Genomic DNA, 7,578 nt, shown 5'->3' with positions numbered 1-7,578 from the left:
CACTCCCTGGCCACAGCAGAGAGCTGGCCTGGAAGAGGGTCAACCGGGACAGGATCAGTGCCCCGACCGGGACTAGAACCCGGTGTGCCGGCGCCGCAAGGCGGAGGATTAGCCTGTTGAGCCACGGCGCCGGCCAGTCATTTCACTTTCTGTTCTGTTTTTAATCAACACGGAACCTACAGAACTTGGGACTCTTCTAAAAACTGCCCTGTGATTATGAGTTAACGTTGGTGGGAATTTTGTGGTCCTCATTAGCCTAGCTTTCATGAATACAGCACTATTTTTTGAATGCCTACGTTAGACAGGTGTCATAAGCACTGAGATAGAGAGGTAAATAAGAGCAACAAAGCCCCTACAGGGTATATTTTAGAGTCTCCACTTACAGAATAGCTACCTACTGCTTATTACAAATGCCTTATCTGTTATCCTTAGAGAGTTCTTAAAGTTCTTATTAATCAATTGTGAGAAACAGCCTTACCCAGCCAATCAAAGGATGGATTCAGACAGGAAGTTCACCAAAGTGAGACTTTATTAATTATCTCAGAAGACTGGGTGCCTAGTGGGCCAGCACACCCAGGGGTGGTTTATAGCAAGCTGTTCATTTTCTAGCACACAGGTCTCTCCCCCTGTTCCTCATTGGCTGAGTAACTGTGTGGTTATGCTCTTGCCTGCATTTGCTTCAGCTGTTTTGGCCACTAACATCCTGTTTGCCTAAGAACTTTCAGGTGCATGTAACCCAGCTTTTAGCTAGTTACTTGTCTGCAAGCTCTTATGCCAGCTTGTTGTCTTCTCAGATTTAAAACCTTACTTTGAAAATGAACCCAGTGTTTATTTCTCACATCAATCAAGAAACTACTGACAGAATGGAAAAATAATAGTACAAGGTTGTTGCTAAACTTAGTCTCTACTGTTATAATGGCAGGTGTGGGACCAGGATGCTGATGCCCAGGAACGGGGAGTATCACCAGCCAGACACATGAGGTCAGCCTTACCTTCTCTGACATCATCAGGTTTGCAGTATCTGGCCTGCCCACAGCAGTTATACAATACAGGCACTCAATTCAGGAATGGCCACTTTCTGTTTTTTCAAAAAAGGTTCATTTTCGTTCCAAAAATGTCCTCTAATTCATTTAAAGAACTTTCCTTCTTTGGTGTTCTTTCCTTGGCAACATTAGCATAGGAAAGCTCAGAGTTGCCCCTCACTCAGCCCTTATCTGACTAACAGCACTGCACTGTTGAGATGTGCTTCCCTGTCCATTATGGGATATTTGGGTGGGGGTGGGCTTTTCAGGAATAACTAGACATCTTCAGAACACAGCTTCCCCAGTAACTATTTCTCATATTCATAGTACTCAGCAAAGGGAAATAGTTATTTGTGGTCCCTGTCCCTGCATTTACCCTTTGAGTGGTAGAAAATGATCAATAATATGTATTTGTGGCTTCTGTAACTACAGGGATGTTTGCAGGAACCAGATGTAAAGGATTTCACTGTTTCATGCCAGAAATCCCATTTTCAGTATGCAAGGTGGAATAGGTAAATAGGATGTACAGGCTGTGCCATTTCTGTGTGTATGGTCATGGATTCAACAGGCAACAGTGCAGTTATGCTCCAATGACAGTACTTTTTCAGCCTTTGGAAACCCTACCTCTAGTATTTATCCCGAGAGGTAACATCAGGTGAGGGTGTCTTGTGGGCTTCTGCCAGTTCTTGGTGGCTGCAGCCCTGGCCAGGGCCCTGGGTGCTTGCCCCGTGGGACTCCCCCAGCTCAGAGTGATGCAGCGAGCACAAATTTGCCTCAGTACACTTTCCATTGTATGCATCATGGTATATTTCACCAAAATGGTAGTGAGAGTCAGAAGAAGTGCCAAGCAGAACTGTATTGGAGCCTAAGACAAAAGAAAAAAAATATTGATCTTGCCTTACTAAAAATTTAATATCTTGTTCACATGGCTTTTTGCTTAATTTTTCTTTTAATGTGTTGCATTGAAATATTATCTTGATTACTGAGGTTTTTGATGCCCCCTTGAATTTTGCTACCAAAGTGCACTCCTCAACCTAGTCCTGGGTTACCAAATGATGTGGATTACAAACTGGGGTGTAGGAATTGGGTTTGCTCAGGTTTTCATAGTGCTCTTAGGAGCCTGGCACTGATGTAGGGCTGGCAGAGCAATGGCACCTCTGAGTGGGATTTAAGGAGACTCCTTTGACCGATAAAAATAAATCCCCTACCCATTGTTTAAAGTTCAGTCTCTACAAATTAACTTATGTAAGTTAAACTATTCCCAAAATGGGCTGGGTTGGAAAATGCAACCCTGGTGGCAAGAGAATAGAGTGTTAAAAGGTACCTAAAACTGTATTTATATACAAAAGAGTTTATCCCAGCATTCAGAGGCAAGATAGAATGGAAGGCATGATGGCCCTGATCTGCTGAAGTTGGCCACATGGTGATGAGTTTGAGAATTTAAGAAAGGGATGCAGAAAAAGAAAGGAGAGTTTCCATAAGAAGAATTTATTTGTCTTCACAATTCTTCCAAAGGCTAGAATGACTTAGAACCAGGAGCCATTTCTTCCATTTCCTAGGGTAGGTCAACCTAACAACTTCCTGGCACTTCCTCCCCTCTAGTTTCCCACTGGACCATTTTCTATTCTTGATATCTTTTGTTCCTTTCCTTGTGTTTAAATGGAATAGAAATCTAAAAGTGGATGAACAACTGACCACTTTGTTGAAGACCCTTTTCCAAATGTAGCAAGAGTCAGAGGAGGCATAACTTTCCAAGACAGCACCAGTGGAACCAGAATCCTGGGCTCTGTACTTGTCATGCGTTCTTTCAGTCACTCATCACAAAATTATTGAAAACCTACTAAAATAGTTGTTGGAGATATAATGGTTAGCAAAAGTAGTCATGGTCCCTACTTTTGTGGGGTTTACAGTCTATTAGAAGGCACAAACACTAGTCAAATTATCACATAAACTCATTATTACAACATTTACATTTTCTGAAATATAGAAACAATTCTGTAAACACAGAAAATGTGATCAGTCGTGGAATCAGTGTTTACAGTCTAGAATGTGGAATCAGCTTATACCCAGGTATTCTGCATGACCAGTTCATGCCAAGTTTTGCTGAAATCCTTCCTTAGCAACTTTTTTTCACCCCCATGGGAAGGGAAGGGAAAGTGGACTCAGAGAGATACATAAGTACTAATTTGAAATCTTCTTTCTCTTGCTTCACAAATGATTTTTTCTTTTTTTAAAAATAAACTTTTAAAAACTTATTACCTGACAGGAAAAGAGACAGAGAGACAGAAATCCCATTTGCTGGTTTATTCCCCAAATGCCCACAATAGCAGGGGCTGGGTCAGGTCAAAGCCAAGATCCAGGAACCCAATCTAGCTCTCCCATGGGATAACGGAGAACAACTACCGAAACCATCACCTGCTGCCTCCCAGTATTTGTATTAACAGGAAGCTGGAATTGGGAGCAGAGCTGGGACCTGAACCCATATACTCTGATATGAGATGCAGGTATCTCAGCTGGCATCTTAACTGCTAGGTCAAACACATGTCCCTACACATTATTTTCTTAAACATTCTTCTGTGTCTTCTGAAGATAGTATACTGTATTCTGAAAACAGTAGACTTGAAGAAGCAATGTAAACAGATTGAATTATTATGATAACTATACCAGCCATATCAAAAATTACATTAGGCAATCTGATCACGAGGAACAAAACAAGAATTACAAAATATAGATGTAAGAAAACAAAAGGCACAACAGATGGGATCATTTAGAGTAGGAAATGCCAATCCCACACATTTCAAAGCCTGAGGGCATCACTTATAGTACAACAGAATATATTAATCCATGTGCTCATTAAGTGCACATCCTCATCAAAGATTAAAGTGATTTTATAGCACTCTAAGAGTGCGAGGGTACTGTGTGGTGTATTTTTTGGACTATTTAATGAAATTTCTGAAAAAAAAAAAAAAAACCCTAGCACTTGAAGGATTAACTTCAATGATCTAGAAAATACTCTTAGAGGTCACAGGAAAAGAATCATCTGGCCTTTGGCTCTTAGCCAAAATATGAATTTAATGATTGAGAAACATAAGTTGAGAAATTCTTTGATGTCATTTGTGGAACTTGTCCACCAACTGGACCTGTGTCTGAGTGCTATGTCTTAGACCATCACACTCAGCTCATTTTCCCCCCAAAATTGGGAAGTATCTTCTGGTCTTCAGGGAAGACATTTGTAGGTAGCTGGTGGCAAAGAAGCTTTATTTCCCTGGGGTTTGAAAGCCCAGTATTCTGAGTGTGGTATTTGGAGTGGAGAATTTTCTGGGCCCACAGGAGATGGAGAGTCAGGAAGACTCCCCTCAGGAATATCTGACTTCCTGCTTTCTTCAAATCCACCATTGTCAGGCCTGTTGCAGATGACCTGGGCTCAGAAGCCACATCTAAATGCTCTGGGCCATATAACATCCACTTCTGAGCCTCTCCAGCATTTCTAATCCTTATCATTCAGCTCACCATTCACCTGGCAATGCCTTCTTCTTTCATTAAACATTTCATGAGCATGATCCTAGACTCTGATGGGTAAGATCCCTGGCTTATTTTTCTCCTGAGCTCCCACACCTCAATATGTGGTTAGGCCTTAAATCCCTGATGAATGAATGGCTGGGTTTACTGGGATAGTATAGTTGCATTCATCAGACAACTGTGTTGGGAAGCATTTATCTAAAGCAAGACCTGGTACTATCCACAGATGGCTTGTTCTATTCTAAGAAACAAAGGCCCAGACACAATTCAAGAATAAGTCCTGCTGATACCTTAGCTGAGGCCTTAGTGTTCCTGCCCTCCTTTTCCTGTCTTTTCTGAGAATTGCTCATTCTTCCTATATGAGAGATGAAACACTAAGTTTCCTGATGCCTCACATGACAGTGATATATCTTCACACTTCTTGGCTATACTTCTGGATACCACAAAGTGGTATAGTACTTTTTAAATAGTTGTTTGGTTTAAAAAATACTTATTTTCATTTCATTTGAAAAGCGGGTAAACAGAGGCAGAGACAAATGAAAAAGATCTTTCATCTGCTTGTTCATTCTCCAAATACCTTGAAGCAGAGCCAGGGCTGAATCAGGCCAAAGCCAGGAGCTAAGAACCCAGTGTGGGCCTTCTACACTGGGAGAGACCCATTGGCAGAGACCTAATTACTTGAGCCATCATCTATTCTCTCCCAGAGACATTAGCAGGAATCTGGATTGGAAACAGAGTGGCCAGGACTCGAACTAGGCACTTTATTTTTGTAATGTTTTTATTTAATGAATACAGATTTCACATGTACAGCTTTTAGGAATATAGTGTTTCTTCCCCCCATTCTGGCCCTCCCACCCTGACTCCCATCTCACCTCCTACTCCTTCTGCCATTCCATTTTTCATTAAGATTCATTCTTAATTCACTTTATATACATAAGACCAACTCAATACTAAGCAGAGATTTCCACCGTTTGCACCCACACAGACAAAGTATAAAGTACTGTTTGAAGGCAGGTTTTTCCGTTAATTCTCATAGTACACCTCATTAAGGACAGAAGTCCAACACGGGGAGTAAGTGCACAGTGACTCCTGTTGTTGATTTAACAATTAACACTCTTATTTTTGACATCAGTGACCACCTGGGGCTCTTGACATGAGCTGCCAAGGCTATGGAAGCCTGTTGAGTCCGCAAACTCTGTTGGCATTTAGACAGGACTATATGCAATGTGGAAGTTCTCTTTTCCCTTCAGAGAAAAGTACATCCTTCTTTGATAGCCCCTTCTTTCCACTGGGGTCTCACTTGCAGAGATCATTCATGTAGGTTATTTTTTGCTACTATGTCTTGGCTTTCCATGCCTGAAATGGTCTTCTGGGCTTTTCAGCCAGATCTGAATGCCCCAAGGGCTGATTCTGAGCTCAGAGTGCTACTTAGGGCATTTGTCATTCTGAGTCTGCTGTGTGACCTGCTTCCCATGTTGGGTCATTCTTTTTTAATTCTATTATTGTTATTACTAGACACTTGGTCTCATTTATGTGATCCTTTTGACACTCAATCCTATTTATATGACCAGCTACACACTTAATATAATCACTTCAACATGTAAGATGGCATTAGTACCTGCCAACTCAATGAACCAGGCACTGTAATATGGGATGTTCCAAGCAGCAACTTAACCGCTGTGCCAAACACCTGTCCCTGACCCAAACTGTGGAGTAGGTTAACATGGCACAACGTTTATAGAAACTTTATAGCATTTCAGAATTGGAAGGAACATTAGGAACCACATGACCCCAAGGTTACATTCAACAAATTTGGAAGCTGAGGCCCTGAGTGAACAAACGATTTGCTCAAGGTCACAACATTAAATCATGGCAGGAACAGAATATGGTGTGTTGACACCTGAGACTCCTGTGATTCTGTGCTCTTTCCATCTTCTCTGGCTGCATCAACAATCTGGGAGTAAGTGTAAACCTCAGATTTGTCATATAAAGCACTGTGATCTAAAGGCAACTCACAGATGGCTGATTCTCAATTTAAGATGGATTTATTTGTTCAAAATGGAATAAATGAGTTCAGAAAATTTCTGCTGCTGCTTATTTTTCTCTTTTAATCAATTTAATTACTTGGGAATTTTTAGGATTTACTCTGAAATAAATGAGTAAGCACATAATTTTTTTATGTAAAATTGGAATTTTCCTCCTTGGTATCTCCAGGTAATTTATATACTATTGTTGTGCTTTTTGTTATAAATCACTTTGGCCAAAGCTTTATTTTCCTTTGCGCACTTTCATTGCTGTAGAGAACCAGTTGCTTATCAAATATAACAGAAATATGAAAAGTCTGTGCACGAATATATTTTTGTAAAAACCCTATGGTGGAATTGTATAAATATTGATTTGTAGTATTATACAACTAGGAATATTATTACTGAGTTCAAATTTAACAATTCATGGAAAATACATATCTTATTTTTGTTCTCAAGTTTTAGTTTGAGCATTTTTCATCATATTTATGTGTTGATATCTTTGGAACACAACTTTATAATTAGGGAGTAATCAAACTTTCAAAATTCCCGTTTGCTTGTAAAGATATATAGTGTTATAATGAACATCTTCTTACATAAAAGATTCTTTACTTCTGAAATAACTTCTTTCGTGTAGATTTCCAAGTGTAGAGCAAAATCACTAAACAAAATCTTCATCTGGGTACCTTGCTACCTGGCATTGACAGCCCTCCCAAAGAGAAGTGCCATAATTCTTTCTGATAATATCTTAATATGCAGCAGGCTAGCTATCATTTCATTTTCTTTCCACTTTCTCTCTCGGTAGGCTCTTTGATAGAAGACTTTTGGCTCTCTTCTTTGAAAACCATAATCTCTGTACAATTTGGAACACTCCAGTTAATTAGAGATCTTCAAACCCTGCCAAGATAGAGGAAGGGCCAAGCTTAAAAAAATATTGTCTCGCTCACACATGGATTGGTCCAAAAGCAGTATTTTTAAACTGCACTCTGAAAAATAGCTTTTCAGTAGCTATT

Source organism: Lepus europaeus, chromosome 7, assembly GCF_033115175.1.
Source record: "Lepus europaeus isolate LE1 chromosome 7, mLepTim1.pri, whole genome shotgun sequence".
Taxonomy (NCBI): domain Eukaryota; kingdom Metazoa; phylum Chordata; class Mammalia; order Lagomorpha; family Leporidae; genus Lepus; species Lepus europaeus.
Note: the sequence above shows the minus strand (reverse complement) of the source record.